The following is a 16,319-nucleotide window of genomic DNA, read 5'->3' on the forward strand; positions in this document are numbered from 1 at the left end:
TCGGATTGCGAAAGGGATCTGGGAGTTATGATCAGTAACAATTTAAAACAAAAGGATCAATGCATGAATGTTCGTAATAAGGTGAATAGGACACTGGGATTTATTAATCGAAGCGTTAGTAACAAGACACGTGGTGTGGTTCTTAAGCTATATCTTGCTCTAGTTAGGCCCCATTTAGATTATGCAGTTCAGTTTTGGTCGCCGTATTATAGAATGGATATAAATTCACTTGAATGTGTCCAACGTAGGATGACCAAGTTAATTCCTCAAATTAGAAATTTTTCATATGAAGAAAGATTAACAAAGCTTAAGTTGCATTCACTGGAAAGGCGAAGAGTGAGGGGTGACATGATAGAGGTTATCAAGTAGATGAATGGACATAACAGGGGGGGGATATTTATAGGGTATTAAAAATATCAACACAAGACAGAACACGAAACAATGGGTATAAATTTGATTAAGTTTAGATTTAGGACAGACTTGGGAATACTGGTTCAGTAACAGGGTTGTTGATTTGTGGAACCAATTGCCGCGTAATGTGGTGGATGTGTGGTCCCTCGATTGTTTCAAGCACGGGTTGGACAAGTATATGAGTGGGATTTGGTGGTTATAGATAGGAGCTGCCTCGTTTGGGCCAATAGGCCTTCTGCAGTTGCCTTTGTTCTTATGTTCTTAATATGAAGATTGCTGGGAGGAGGGACAATGACCTGGATGGAGAGGCGGTGTGGAGGGCCAAAATACAAGAGGGGAGGGCCGAGAAGGAAAAGAGGGCACAGGAGACAGGGAAGACTGGGAAGGAAGGAAGGGAGGAAGGGAAGGGAGACACCAGACAGAGAACCAGGAGGAAGACCCTCTGGCCCAGAATTCAGTAGAGCAGGTGAGGTGGTGGTGGTGTCCAGGTCCATGGCCTGGAAACGGTTGCAAAACTGAGATAGGGAGTGGGAGAGGGCGACAAGTGGAACGCAATATACGAGTATTAGACATGCCAGAGGAAGATAAAAGATGGCGTACTTGGCGTCTCACCTCAAGAAACGATAAATGATTCTGATGTTTCAAATTGAGGATGGCTTCCTCAAATTTGTATTGCACACATGTGCGAGAGAAGGTAGGGTGGGCATCACTGCAATTGATGCAGTGAGCTTGGGAAGAAAAGCACTGTCTTATAATGACCTGAGTATCCACACAAGGGGCATAGAGACACGGCACTTGTGCATTTGAAGGAACCATGCCCAAATTTCCAGCACCTATTGCAGAGGGGAGGAGAACAGATGCTCCTTCAGGAGCATCTGGCACCAGCAAGAATTACGGAAGACGGAAGGGACCTACTATCAAAAGTGATCTTCATTACGCAAAGAGACTGGCCAGGATGACCACGAGGGAGGTCGAGTAACATATCAATCTGGAGCATTGAATGGCCTTGGGTTTCAAGGATATGTTTACTATCCTTGTGGCAATCTATTGAGGCAATCCCTATATATATCTACATTTATATATATATATATATATATATATATATATATATATATATATATATATATATATATATATATATATATATATATATATATGTCGTATCTAGTAACCAGAACGCACTTCTCAGCCTACTATGCAAGGCCCGATTTGCCTAATAAGGCGAGTTTTCATGAATTAATTGTTTTTCGACTACCTAACCTACCTAACCTAACCTAACCTAACTTTTCCAGCTACCTAACCTAACCTAACCAATAAAGATAGGTTAGGTTAGGTTAGGTAGGGTTGGTTAGGTTCGGTCATATATCTACGTTAATTTTAACTCCAATAAAATAAAATTGACCTCATACATAATGAAATGGGTAGCTTTATCATTTCATAAGAAAAAAATTGTAGAAAATATATTAATTCAGGAAAACTTGGCTTATTAGGCAAATCGGGCCTTGCATAGTAGGCTGAGAAGTGCATTCTGGCTACTAGGTACGACATATATATATATATATATATATATATATATATATATATATATATATATATATATATAGTATATTTTGGTAGCAGTCTTTCCTGTAGACATATATTATTAAATATGACCGAAAAAGTAAGATTAATAATTCTAACACGAATTTTCTCAATATTTCTTATGTTTCTTTTCACTGTCGATGGTAATTGAAAAATCAATTCTCCAAAATTCATTTTTATTTCTAGTATGACGGGACACTTGAACGCGTTTCATAATAACTTATTATATTTCCAAAGACTTTAGTTTACACACACACACACACAACTATAACCTGCAAACACTAAACAGAGTTTAAACAGCTTCCATTTTATACCTGCATTTGGGTGAGGTGATATGTTACAACAGTTTTGGATGAGGTGAAAACAAACTTTCACTACAAGACAGAACACGAAACAATGGTTATAATATTGGGTAAGTTAAAGGGAAGAATGGAAGTATCTGCAAGGGCCTATTGGCTCATATTTCTTGATGCTTCTATATTGGTGCAAAGTCTTGAAGTGGGTAGAATATAGTTGTGGGGACGTTACCAAAATTTTTTCATTACCAAAAATGGCCCACTAGATACTCAGATTTGTCGCCGAAGCTTCAGCGTTCAAGCAAGCTCGGCATCTCACCCATTTAAAGTTTAAGAATAGGTTGAGGATGTTTCGTCCCCAACTATATTCTACCCACTTCAAGACTCTGCACCAATATAGAAGCATAAAAAAATATGGGCCAATTGGCCCTTGCAGTTACATACTTCCATTCTTTCCTTTAACTTACCCAATATTATACCCATTGTTTCGTGTTCTGTCTTGTGTTGAAAGTTTGTTTTCAACTCATCCAAAACTGTTGTAACATATCACCTCACCCAAATGCAGGTATAAAATGAAAGCTGTTTAAACTCAGTTTAGTGTTTGCAGGTTATAGTTGTGTGTGTGTGTGTAAACTAAAGTCTTTGAAAATATAATAAGTTATTACGAAACGAGTTCAAGTGTAGCGTCAGACTAGAAATAAAAAGGAATTTTGAAGAATAGATTTTTCAATTACCATCGACAGTGAAAAGAATCATAAGAAATATTGAGAAAATTTGTGTAAGAATTATTAATCTTACTTTTTCGGTCATATTTAATAATATATATATATATATATATATATATATATATATATATATATATATATATATATATATATATATATATATATATATTAGTATATTTTGGTAGCAGTCTTTCTTGTAAACATATGTTGTTAAATATGATCGAAAAGGTAAGATTAATAATTCTAACATGAATTTTCTCAATATTTCTAATGTTTCTTTTCACTGTCGATGGCAATTGAAAAATCAATTCTCCAAAATTTATTTTTATTTCTAGTCTGACGCGACGCCTGAACACATTTCGTAATAACTTATTACATTTTCAAAGACTTTAGTTTACACACACAACCTGTAACCTGTAAACACTTATTAAACATCCATACTTATACTCGCATTTGGGTGAGGTGATATGGTACAACAGTTTTGGGTGAGGTGAACAAACTTGGGACAAGCACAAGACAAAACATGAAACAATGGGTATAACTTAGTTAAGAGAACATAAGAATGGAAGTAACTGCAGAGGGCCTATTGGCCCGTATTTCCTCTTGATGCTTCTATATTAGTTCGGAGTCTTGAAGTGGGTAGAATATAGTTGTATATTAATTGGCTGTTGATTGCTGGTGTTGACGTTTTGATGTGTAGTGCCTCGCAGATGTCGAGCCTCCTGCTGTCGCTGTATGTATAAATGACTTTTGTGTTGTTTGTTAAGATTTCTCTGGTGATGTCTTATTGATGGGTTATGAGAAGAGATTATAATGTTCTCCATATAATATCCATAGAGGCTCCATCAAGGAACATATAATCTCTTCTCAAAACCAGACCATCACCAGAGAAATCTTAACAAACAACACAGAAATCATTGATAGATACAGCGATAGCAGGAGGCTCGACATCTGCGAGGCACTACACATCAAAACGTCAACACCAGCAATCAACGGCGAATTAATACACAACTACTGTATGTTCTACCCACTTCAAGACTCCGAACCAATATAGAAGTATAGGTCAATAGGCCCTCTGTAGTTACTTCCATTCTTATGTTCTCTTATCCAAGTTATACCCATTGTTTCATGTTTTATCTTGTGCTAGTCACAAGTTTGTTCACATCACCCAAAACTGTTGCACCATATCACCTCACCCAAATGCGAGTATAAGTATGGATGTATAATGAGTGTTTACAGGTTACAATTGTGTGTGTAAACTAAAGTCTTTGAAAATGTAATAAGTTATTACGAAACGCGTTCAGGCGTCGCATCAGACTAGAAATAAAAATGAATTTTGGAGAATTGATTTTTCCATTACCATTGACAGTGAAAAGAAACATAAGAAATATTGAGAAAATTCGTGTTAGAATTATTAATCTTAGCTTTTCGGTCATATTTAACATATATATATATATATATATATATATATATATATATATATATATATATATATATATATATATATATATATATATATATATATATATATACACCATATATATATACACACAAGGAACATTGGGTTTGTTAGGGGTACTACATTCTTGTAAAGCTACTAGTACATGCAGCGTTTCGAGAAGGTCCTTAATCTAACGGATAATTTTAAGTAGGTAAATTGTAGTAAAATTTATAAAAAGTTGACAGATACTTTGTAAAAAAAAAAAAAAATGAGAGATTACTAGGTATATTAAGCACATCCATAGCTCTGATTGATAGCATTGACAGCTATCACCAGTCGCTACATGGTGCAGAAGAATAACTGTAAATCTAGGCATTTAACTAGGCATTTTTGGAAATCCGAACCGGGGTTTCCTAATGCAGGACAACGAGGCTAAGCAGACAGCAGCTTCCCGAGAAGGAGCTGCAAAGAAACACGTACCAGTAGGCGTGGGGATAAAAATGACAAAGGTATCCACCAAATCAACTAGGTGTTTATAGATGAATAAATCATCAGGATGAGTAGAATCAACATGACTTAAGATCAAAATACTTTGTCCATGTAGCAGAACCAAATAAAGCTTGGAACGTATTAGAACTGGAAGGAATCGTGTGAGTGTGACTGTGGAGGGAACAGCACCGAGCACCCCCAGTAAGGGGGGTGGGGACAAAGAGACCCAGTTGTTACAATGTTGTGATGAGGTGGTCATCATTGGGAGCTTGGGGCTCAACCCAGCCACAGAGGTGGGAGGGGGAGCAGATAGGGTAGTTGGGACCTGGTGGACAATGCACTCACAAGTCAGGTAGTAGAAGAGCTCCCAAAACCCCATCAAGCAGGGAGAGTCAGGAGCTGCCTGATCTGGGACTAATGTAGTGTGGGCTACAGAGCCCAGCTTTCCATCACAATCCGACTTGGGGGCCTGGTCTCCCACCCCTAACGTCTTAGAAGTTAAAAAGAGGGTCAGATATCAGCATGTAAATGAACGAGTAAACATTTCACCAACAAACAAGGCCCCATACCCACCATGGAGCCACAATAAGAGGATAGGACAACCAACAAGCAAAGGCCACCCCCCACCCCAGGGGTTATCTTGAGATGATTTCGGGGCTTTTAGTGTCCCCGCGGCCCGGTCCTCGACCAGGCCTCCACCCCGCAGCCCGTGACAGCAGACTAACACCCAGGTACCTATTTTACTGCTAGGTAACAGGGGCATAGGGTGAAAGAAACTATGCCCATTGTTTCTCGCCGACGCCTGGGATCGAACCCAGGATCACAGGACCACAATCCAGTGTGCTGTCCGCTCGGCCGACCGGCTCCCCCGGTCGGTGCACTGTAGATATATGCCCTACAATCGCAACCATAGGAATCATCAGTCCGTCAAGATATAATGGAAGCTCAGCACAATATAATTGGGCTCAGCAATGAAGGAAAAGATTGACAATAAAGGTGTCCTCTTGCTCGACAATGCCGAGTACCACAGTTTTACGGGTGAGAGGGTGTGCCTCCCAAAAAACCCGGTGTCTAAACAGAAGAAAACATCTGAAAGAATAATCAAGAATTGCAAAACATCACAAGGAAATAGCAATTAAACAGGAGAATTGGGAAGGAAAAATTAAACTTAATAGGAAAAAGCATTCAGCACAATTAGCGAAGATGCCAACAAGAGCATTAGGATTCAAAAGGACAGAGGACACTGTCCCATGGAGCATCACACTCTAGCATCCGCCAACCAAGCCCCCTCATGATGGCAATGGGCTGGAAAGGGAGGGGGAGATGAGAAAGACGAGAGGGTGAAGAATACTGCCCAGTGTAACACCAGTGTTAATAGGTAGAGTGGGTGAATTGGAATCATTCACAGAGACATACTGAAGCCTGTCACCAAGGTAAGACTGTAGGTATTGGAGGGACTAACCTCTTACTCCGTAATGTTGTAATTTAAGAAAGTTAATGTGTTAACAGTGTAAAAAAGTCTTAATGTAGGTCAACAAATATATGAACAAGGGTACTCATTTCTTCCAAGAGCTGCATATATAAAGTTAATGATACTAATCGGTGCATGATTGGTCCTTTTTTGGGCCTCAAACCATTATGGCAAGAACTAAGTAAATTTTGTTTTGCTAAATAGGATTAAGGCTGCTTGTAGATTAGCTCTTTAAAATATTTTAGACAAAATCTGCAGAGTTGATATTGGTCTATAATTGTTGACTTCAGTGAGATTGACACTTTAATGGACTAAGGTTACTCTTGCTTTTTTTTCCCCTTAGAATATCAGGAAAGGTTTGGAGTTCAAATGATTTGTTGTAGAGCGGCTGGAGCTAAAAATCTAGAGGTTTCTTTGAAAATTAGGGTTGGTATGTGAACATATGGTATCTGTGCATGGGGTTCATTCATCCACTGCAAATTACCTGATGCTCATCACTACCCAATAAAAATCTGCTATCAGAGCAATAAAACTGTCTTCAAACAACACACAGCCTCTCTGTTTAAATCTCTGAACATGCTAAATATACACTCGCTCTACACATTCTTTTGTGCTATTTACATGTACAAAACCTTGTTCCTAAATGCTAATCCTGATCTGAAACTCTCCATTGATAGATGTAATAGAACCCACGAGCACCACAACATAAATAAGTATCTGTTTGATATAAATTGACAGTCATGCTAATATAATTGCCAGTAAGGTTTATGTAATTCACAATCATCTTAATATAACTGCCAGTTTGGATAATATAATTGACAGAGGATTATAGGAATCAGGATAATATTATTGCTAATCAAGCTAATATAACTTTGAATCAGGCTTTTTCACCCACAGGGTTATTGATCGATGGAACTGACTACCCGCCAACGCCATAACTGCCAAAATGTGCTGAATTTCAAAATATACCTGGAAAAAATCAAGCAAAATGGGAGGGGGGAAAGGAAACCTTCAACAAGCTGCAAGCTTCCCGTTTTTATCGAGGCCACTAGGGTTAGTGGCCCTCAGGTAAATCGGGTAAAATATTATTCCAAGACAATTACAGCATAACTGATAAAGTTAGGCTAGAGTAATATAAATTTCTGGTAAATTTAGAGTGATGTAAATTTCTAGAGTAGTATAAATTTAAATTTCATATTAACTTGACTAACAGTTATAAATGCCAATCTGCCTTCAATAAACTCTTCGGTGAAATATTTATAATCAAGAGTATTATTCATAAATATGCCTAAACAAAAAATATAAAATAGACATCAGTTTGCATATGAATCTGATGAGAAAATTCCTTGATTAACCTACATTTCCCTATCAATCAAATAGTCTCATCTTAAGTACGTCTCAGACTGACTTCTTCACCAGCACCAATGCTAAATAATATTACAACAGTAATGTCCATAACTTAGCTACAGAGTATATTACATTTTAAATAAATTTTCACAGAGAACAAAAACAGAAAGCACATTATTATTTACATAAATATGAAGAAAAACATTTAAAGCTTTGATTTATCTTTTCTAAACTAAAGAGATATTTCTATACTTATAAGCAATTTTGAATTTTCCTATAGTGACAGCTTCTCTAGTTCTTGCGTGGTCATCTAACTTTCATAAAAGAATATAATAAAATATCTTGATCTTTACCTTTCATGGTGAAGTGTATTTCTCAAACAAAATAGAATTACCTTTGAAGAACATCCAACTGACATTGTGATAGCACACTGTTAGATTAAAATTAAGTTAATATACCTGTATGTGCCTCATTATCCTTCAACATTCTCTTAATTACCTTCCACACTCTAAGCGTTTAGCCTATTTTCTGAGGTTGGAAGAAAACGTGCTCAGATTGGGGACTTGTTTATTTTATAATGAATAATAAATTAATATATAAAATTAATATATAATAAATTAATAGATAAAATTATTATTATATAATAAATAATAATAATAACAAATAGTATAATGATAAGCAATTATTTTAATGAATCCAATAGCTAATTTGGATGAATGATAAATAATTATTGACTAGTGCATAACAATAAAGTATTAAGGAATAATTATAATGAATAATCCTTAATGATAAAGTAGAGATCAATTACAATTAATAACTACATCCATAGGTAGTAAATGAAAGTTGCATTAATTAGACTAATTACAATTCATGGGAATATTTCTTAGCTATCTGCAGGCTTATCACTTTGGGGGTTCCGGCGGAGCACCCCCAAAGATACAGCAAATGTTTAGCATGCTAGAGCAAGTGCCCCTTGAGCACATCTGTGGGCCGTCCCTTTCAAAATTAAAACAGGGGATGCAGAGGATCCCGGGAGGAGGGTGGGCGTTATGTAAGAGCAGCTGCTGGCTTGGGGAAAGGGGCCCACGCCGTCTCCGTCCCGGTTTATATAACCTCGGGTCAATGCGCGCGCAGCTTGGGGCGGTTAAAGTCGGCTTCCAGACATACGTTTTCTTCCACTCAGAAAACCCACCGTTTTTGGGAAACAGTGTTCTTTTTTCTGAGGTTGGAAGAAAACGTGCTCAGATTGGGGACTTGTTTATTTTATAATGAATAATAAATTAATATATAAAATTAATATATAATAAATTAATAGATAAAATTATTATTATATAATAAATAATAATAATAACAAATAGTATAATGATAAGCAATTATTTTAATGAATCCAATAGCTAATTTGGATGAATGATAAATAATTATTGACTAGTGCATAACAATAAAGTATTAAGGAATAATTATAATGAATAATCCTTAATGATAAAGTAGAGATCAATTACAATTAATAACTACATCCATAGGTAGTAAATGAAAGTTGCATTAATTAGACTAATTACAATTCATGGGAATATTTCTTAGCTATCTGCAGGCTTATCACTTTGGGGGTTCCGGCGGAGCACCCCCAATCCCGGGAGGGCCAGCGGGAGAAGGATTAAGGAGAAGGGGTTCCTTACTCTTACTAGCACGTAGACTGGGCAAAGGATTAGCTGCGGACAGCGGGACACTTGGGGACCGGCGCTGCACCCCCACCGCAGGCCAGCTGGCCGGACCCCCCCCCGAAGGGCGAGGCCCGCTGGTCGCAAGGAGGCCTCAGAATGGCAGTGCAACAACGTCCCGGACGTAGTCAGCTGGGTGTTGCAGCTGGTTGCTGGACCCGCCGTTAACTCCGATGGCTAGCCCGTCAAGAGAGCCGAGTGGCCCTGTCAATTCTAAAGGTAAGAGTGCGTGGTCGGCTGAAGGCGAGCCTATCTCTGCGAGGGCGGCGCGAATTAATCGCCCTGAGGAAGTGTTGCCTGTTCACTGGGCACAGGCCGGGTAGAACTTGCCGGGGGCGCCCGCTGGGCTAGGGTATGCGTGCGCCCTGCACTGCGCTTGTAGGATCCGAAGAGTGTCGATTCCTGACCATGTAAGCGATACCTGGTCCAGTTGGAGCGTGCGTCGATTTTTTGTTGCGTAGATCACCTCCCCCAGGCTGAAAGATATAAGGCAGTAAGGGTGGGCGGAAGCGGCACGCAGTGTTATCGTGACAGGCAAGGGCACAGACGAGAGGGAAACCCTAGCTGAATCAATACGGAGACGTAAAACGGGGGGAGGGAGCCCGGCACAGGAATTAAGAGATTCCTTAATTAACAATCCTGGATGAATAAAGAGTTTTCCGAACAATTATACTGAAGCAATGAAGGGGGCTAACAATCTAAGAATCTTCCAGCAAACAGAAGGGGGAAGTACCTTTGCTAAGAGCAAAGGTGGGAGAAAGCCAGTAGGAGAACAGCAAAGAAGCACAAAGCAACTATAAACAGGGATAATACGAAACACTATAAATCTTGAATATAACAATACATATACCAAGAACGGGTATATACAATAAAGCAATATATACATAAACCATAAAATGGAATAAGAACCAATTCTTAAAGCCAAATCTATAACATGCTTGTGTCCTAAGCGGATGTAGAATGTGAGCGGGGAACATTACCCTTGGTCTCCATCCCATCTCTGCCTCCAGACGGGTGATAGGGCTGGATAGAAGCCAAGGAGTCTGCCTTAAGTGGCCGCTGAGTGTAGTCTTGTGTTGTCAACGAGCGTCTGCAAGCCGCAGCTAGTGCGCCGTGAACTTCGGCTACATCTTTTAGAACAGGAGCAAAGTGAAATCGACGGCAGGGAACCGTCATCCAGTAACTGTAATAAGGAATAATATTAAGAATACAATGTCGTAAATAATCGTACAATGTAAGAATACAATGTAATATCGTAAATAACCGATGACGGCAAGTGCCGCAGAATTGAAGAAAAATAAATTTCTGGGCGCAACGTCGGGTGGAACGCTTCAGCTGGAGGTTCCTGACTGAAGCATCGGCTGCCGGGAAGCCTAAGATGGAACTGGGGTGTTAGCAGCTGTAACATCGTCTGCTGAAACTAGCCGAGTCTGTGAGGGCGCCCGCTGCAACAGCTACGGCCGAGCCACCAGCTGGCCCATCCTCCGCAGGAGCAACACCGGCTGGGACAACGTCGTTGTAAAAGCCTAACAGTGTAATAAATTATATTACATGAATAATCTTAAATAAATGGTGTAAATAATAAAATTATAAACCAATTATAACTATAATTAATTATAAATAATTATAAATTGCAAAACAAAGTATGCTCAAAATGAAGCTGGACTATAACTCTCTAGAGAAACGGGATTAACACTGAGCCGAGGTAAATACAACCAAATACAATAACGAAAAGGAGTGAAAAAAGACACGTCAGCTGGAACTCCGCGACCAGCGGCCTAGGAGGCTGCTGTGACGTCCGGGCTACACCGGGCAGACAACACGTCTGGGTAAACCAGCGGCCTGGGAGGCCGCAGTGACATCCGGGCTACACCGGGCAGACAACACGTCTGGGTAAACCAGCGGCCTGGGAGGCCGCAGTGACATCCGGGCTACACCGGGCAGACAACACGTCTGGATAAACCAGCGGCCTGGGAGGCCGCCTAGCTATATGACCAAATGAATAAAACTGAAACATCGCCGGCTTAACTCGTCACAGGAAGGACGTCAGCTGGGAAGCAGCAGTACCTTCCGACTAAATTGAGGAATAAACTGAAAGTTTAATCGCGGCAGAAAAGTTGTATAAAACATGGAGCAAACGCAATGCATAAATTGCAGTAACAAATTGCTGAGGGAAATGGCTCATAAAACAAGTGCAGGAATAATCTAAAGTCAGAGGCTTGCTCCATGCTAAATTGAGGAAGACTTTAATCTTAATACACGTCATGACTGGGAGGCTAAGGATATAACAAGTTATTTTAGTAAGCGTTTGGTTAATGATGGAGGAACGTAAATCACCAAAACAGGAGCGGGCTCCTGTTTACTAAATTGACATGGAAATACGAATTCTTTTACGAATAGATTTTTTTTTTTTTTTTTTTTTTTTTTTTTTTTTTTAAGGCAGGAGGTGTAAGCAATGCTATAAATTTCCTAAATTTGCCGCGTAATGAAACTAATCAAGCTGAAAGTCTAAATAAAGGAATGTAATAAAATTGAACAGAATTAATTAAAATTGACCGCAATAATTAGAATTAAATCCATTACTCGTAAACCCTCTTGTATATATGTACCTTACCTAAATAAACATTTGATTTGAAGTAGCTCAAGCGGCAGACCGCACGGCCAGGCGTTATGCTGGACGCTGAAAACTTGGGATGAGGAAGGGGCCCGCGTAACCGGGCACTCCAGGCAGACCAACATCTGGTACACGCGACCAAGGAAAACACGGGAATATTGTGCTACAGCATTCGAACGAAACGTGGTGGAATTGACGTACCGGGCTACACCGGCCAGACGAAAACGTCTGGGTTCGAACGTGCCAGCTATACCAGCTGGACGAAACGTCTGGGAAGAAATGTACCGGGCTACACCGGCCAGACGAAAACGTCTGGGTACGAACGTGCTGGCTATACCAGCTGGACGAAACATCTGGGAACAAATGTACCGGGCTACACCGGCCAGACGAAAACGTCTGGGTACGAACGTGCCGGCTATACCAGCCGGACGAAACGTCTGGGAACAACTGTACCGGGCTACACCGGCCAGACGAAAACGTCTGGGTCCGAACGTGCCGGCTATACCAGCCGGACGAAAAAACTGGGAACAAATGTACCGGGCTACACCGGACTTACGACAATGTCTGTGACAAACGTGCGGGCTAAACCGGCCCGACGAGACGTCTGGAGACGCCTACAACTAACACATCCTGGTTGACTTTACATAATCACATAAAAGGCAAAGCAGAGGTTAAACAAACATAAATGTAAAACCAGCAAAGGAACACGCAGCTTGACACCGCATAAAAATCATTAATACTGTAAATTAAGGAAACTTATGGAAAAACAAATCCATAAAACAAAGCTAGGGGCCAGAGGCCTGTGACACTGCAGCTAGCCTAACCTAGCTAACTTACCTAATAACTTAAAGGCAATAGCAAAAGTTAAACAAACAAATGTAAAACCAGCTAAAGAAACATGCAGCTTGACACTGCATAAAATTCAATAATAAATTAAGGAAACTTATGGAAAAACAATTCTATGAAAACAAAGCTAGTGGCCAGAGGCCTGTGACTCGGCAGCTAGCCTAACCTAGCTAACTTTACCTACTAACTTATAGGCAATGACCAAAAGTTAAAACAAACCAGCTAAAGAAACATGCAGCTTAACACTGCATAAATTTCAGTAGTAAATTAAGGAAACTTGTGGGAAAACAAGTCCATGAAACAAAGCTAGGGGCCAGAGGCCTGTGACACTGCAGCTAGCCTAACCTATAGCTGACTTTCCCTAACAACTTAAAGGCAAAAGCAAAAGTTAAGTAAACCTAAATGTACAACCTGCAAAAGAAACATGGGCTTGACACTGCGTTAAATTCATTAATAAGTTAAGGAAACTTATGGAAAAACAAGTCCATGAAACAAAGCTAGTGGCCAGAGGCCTGTGACTCGGCAGCTAGCCTAACCTAGCTAACTTTACCTACTAACTTATAGGCAATGACCAAAAGTTAAAACAAACCAGCTAAAGAAACATGCAGCTTAACACTGCATAAATTTCAGTAGTAAATTAAGGAAACTTGTGGGAAAACAAATCTATGAAAACAAAGCTAGGGGCCAGAGGCCTGTGACACTGCAGCTAGCCTAACCTAGCTAACTTTACCTACTAACTTATAGGCAAAAACCAAAAGTTAAAACAAACCAGCTAAAGAAACATGCAGCTTAACACTGCATAAATTTCAGTAGTAAATTAAGGAAACTTGTGGGAAAACAAATCTATGAAAACAAAGCTAGGGGCCAGAGGCCTGTGACTCGGCAGCTAGCCTAACCTAGCTGACTTTACCTAATAACTTATTGGCAATAAGCAAAAGTTAAAACAAACCGGAATGTAAAGCCTCACGTCGACTGGGTGAGGGTGGGGGTGGGATGTTCAGGCCTCCTCCCGAGTGTGCTCCAAATTACAGCCACCTACTGGAGAAAACCCAGTGCCCCATAACACCGAGGGGCACCACCCCCTCTAGGGCCACTGCACCTGCATTTGGTCACCAAGGCTGAACCAGCAGGCGTGCTTCAGGGGCGCGCGCGCCAACAGGGACAAACACTGGTCCGACGCGCCAACAAAACACAAACACTACCTTAAATGTTGAGAAGGGCAGGACGCCCCTGACGGGACGCTCCTCGTCGGTGTCGAGAGGAACTGGTGTAGGGTCCATGCTGGGAGAACAGTTGAGCGGGCTAAACTTCTGTGTTTACGACTCGCTGAGCAGCAGTGAGTCGTTATGTAAGAGCAGCTGCTGGCTTGGGGAAAGGGGCCCACGCCGTCTCCGTCCCGGTTTATATAACCTCGGGTCAATGCGCGCGCAGCTTGGGGCGGTTAAAGTCGGCTTCCAGACATACGTTTTCTTCCACTCAGAAAACCCACCGTTTTTGGGAAACAGTGTTCTTTTATCTGCATGTATCATTTTGTGCCTCTTCATTTTATTTTATTTTATTTTATTTTTATTTATGCATATACAAGAATGTACATAAGGAATGTGAGGATACAATTATGGTAATTACAGTCTTGTAAAGCCACTAGCACGCGCAGCGTTTCGGGCAGGTCCTTAATCTAAGAAAATTTTAAGGAGGTAAATACTTGCAAAATTTATAGACAAAAAAATGATAACAGATTACATGGAATGAAAAAAAAAAAAAAAGATGAGAGAAAATTATAGGTACAGTATATTAAAGCACATAGGTAGCTATGATTGATTGCAATGACAGCTTAAAATGGTAGTTGACAACAAATTGGTAGGCACAATACAGCAGAAACAATATAAGATTGATTGCAATGACAGCTTGAATGGTAGTTGACAAAAATTGGTAGTCACAATACAGCATATGGCTAGCACATAAAAGAAGACAGCAATGAACACAATGATAAGGTTGTTTGATATTACATAAAAATTAGGAGATTGGGTACCACTAGGTACAGAGCAAATTTAAAGCTCAGTGTAGGAAACTAAATAGATGAAGTTAGGTACTTTTTGGTTTTGCTTTTAAATAAGGCAAAAGTTTTACAGTTTTTCAATTCACTAGGGAGTGAGTTCCATAGACTAGGTCCCTTAATTTGCATAGAGTGTTTACACAGATTAAGTTTGACCCTGGGGATATCAAAGAGATATTTATTTCTGGTGTGGTGATAATGGGTCCTATTACATCTGTCCAGGGAGAGTTTCAGAGCATGGTTTGCATTTAAGAACAGGGTTTTGTAAATGTAGTTGACACAAGAGAATGTGTGGAGGGAGTTAATATTTAGCAAGTTTAGAGATTTAAACAAGGGAGCTGAGTGTTGTCTGAAAGCAGAGTTAGTTATTATTCTGATAGCAGATTTTTGCTGTGTGATGATGGGCTTAAGGTGGTTTGCAGTGGTAGACCCCCATGCACAGATACCATAATTAAGATAGGGGTAGATTAGTGCATAATATAGTGAGAGGAGAGCAGAGTTAGGAACATAATATCTGATTTTGGAGAGTATACCAACTGTCTTAGAGACTTTCTTAGTTATGTGTTGAATGTGGGTGCTGAAATTGAGTCTCTTGTCTAGGAATAGGCCAAGAAACTTGCCATCATTTTTATTACTGATGTTAATGTTGTCTATCTGTAGCTGAATTGCATTTGATGATTTGCTTCCAAATAAGATGTAGTAAGTCTTTTCGATGTTTAATGTTAGTTTGTTCGTTGACATCCATAAGTGGACTTTTTTTAATTCATTATTCACAACATTATTTAGTGTATGTGGGTTGAGGTTTGAGTAGATAAGGGTAGTATCGTCAGCAAACAATATAGGTTTGAGAATATTAGAGACATTAGGCAGATCGTTTATATATATAAGAAATAGAAGAGGTCCTAAGATGCTGCCCTGTGGCACTCCAACGGTAATTGGTAGAGTGGAAGAAGTTGTATCATTGATGGTTACATATTGGTGTCTGTCACTAAGATAGGATCGGATGTAGTCAAGGGCAAGGCCTCGGATTCCATAATGCTGGAGTTTAAATAAGAGGTAGTTGTGATTAACAGTATCAAAGGCTTTTCTTAGGTCAATGAAGAGTCCAATCGGAAACTCATTTTTGTCAAGGGCTGAGTAGATAATGTCAAGGAGACTAATGATTGCATCATTGGTGCTCTTTTGGGACCGGAAGCCAAACTGGCAGGGGCTGAGTATGTCGAATTTTACGAGGTAGGAATAGAGCTGTTTGTAAATAATTTTTTCAAATATTTTTGATAGAATGGGTAGATTTGATATTGGTCTATAATTGTTTATGTCCGCCGGATTG

General features: G+C 39.8%; 1 long non-coding RNA gene across 1 annotated transcript; it reads right to left on the reverse strand.

The window, feature by feature from the left end:
* Positions 1–10,458: 10,458 nt before the first annotated feature.
* On the reverse strand, positions 10,459–16,030 carry LOC138372109 (uncharacterized). The gene is made up of 2 exons (XR_011230722.1): positions 14,139–16,030; positions 10,459–10,659 (listed from the first exon to the last, which is right to left on the reverse strand). It is a non-coding gene; the product is annotated as an uncharacterized lncRNA (long non-coding RNA).
* Between the last annotated feature and the right edge of the window lie 289 nt (positions 16,031–16,319).

Source organism: Procambarus clarkii, chromosome 37 (genome assembly GCF_040958095.1).
Source record: "Procambarus clarkii isolate CNS0578487 chromosome 37, FALCON_Pclarkii_2.0, whole genome shotgun sequence".
NCBI lineage: Eukaryota > Metazoa > Arthropoda > Malacostraca > Decapoda > Cambaridae > Procambarus > Procambarus clarkii.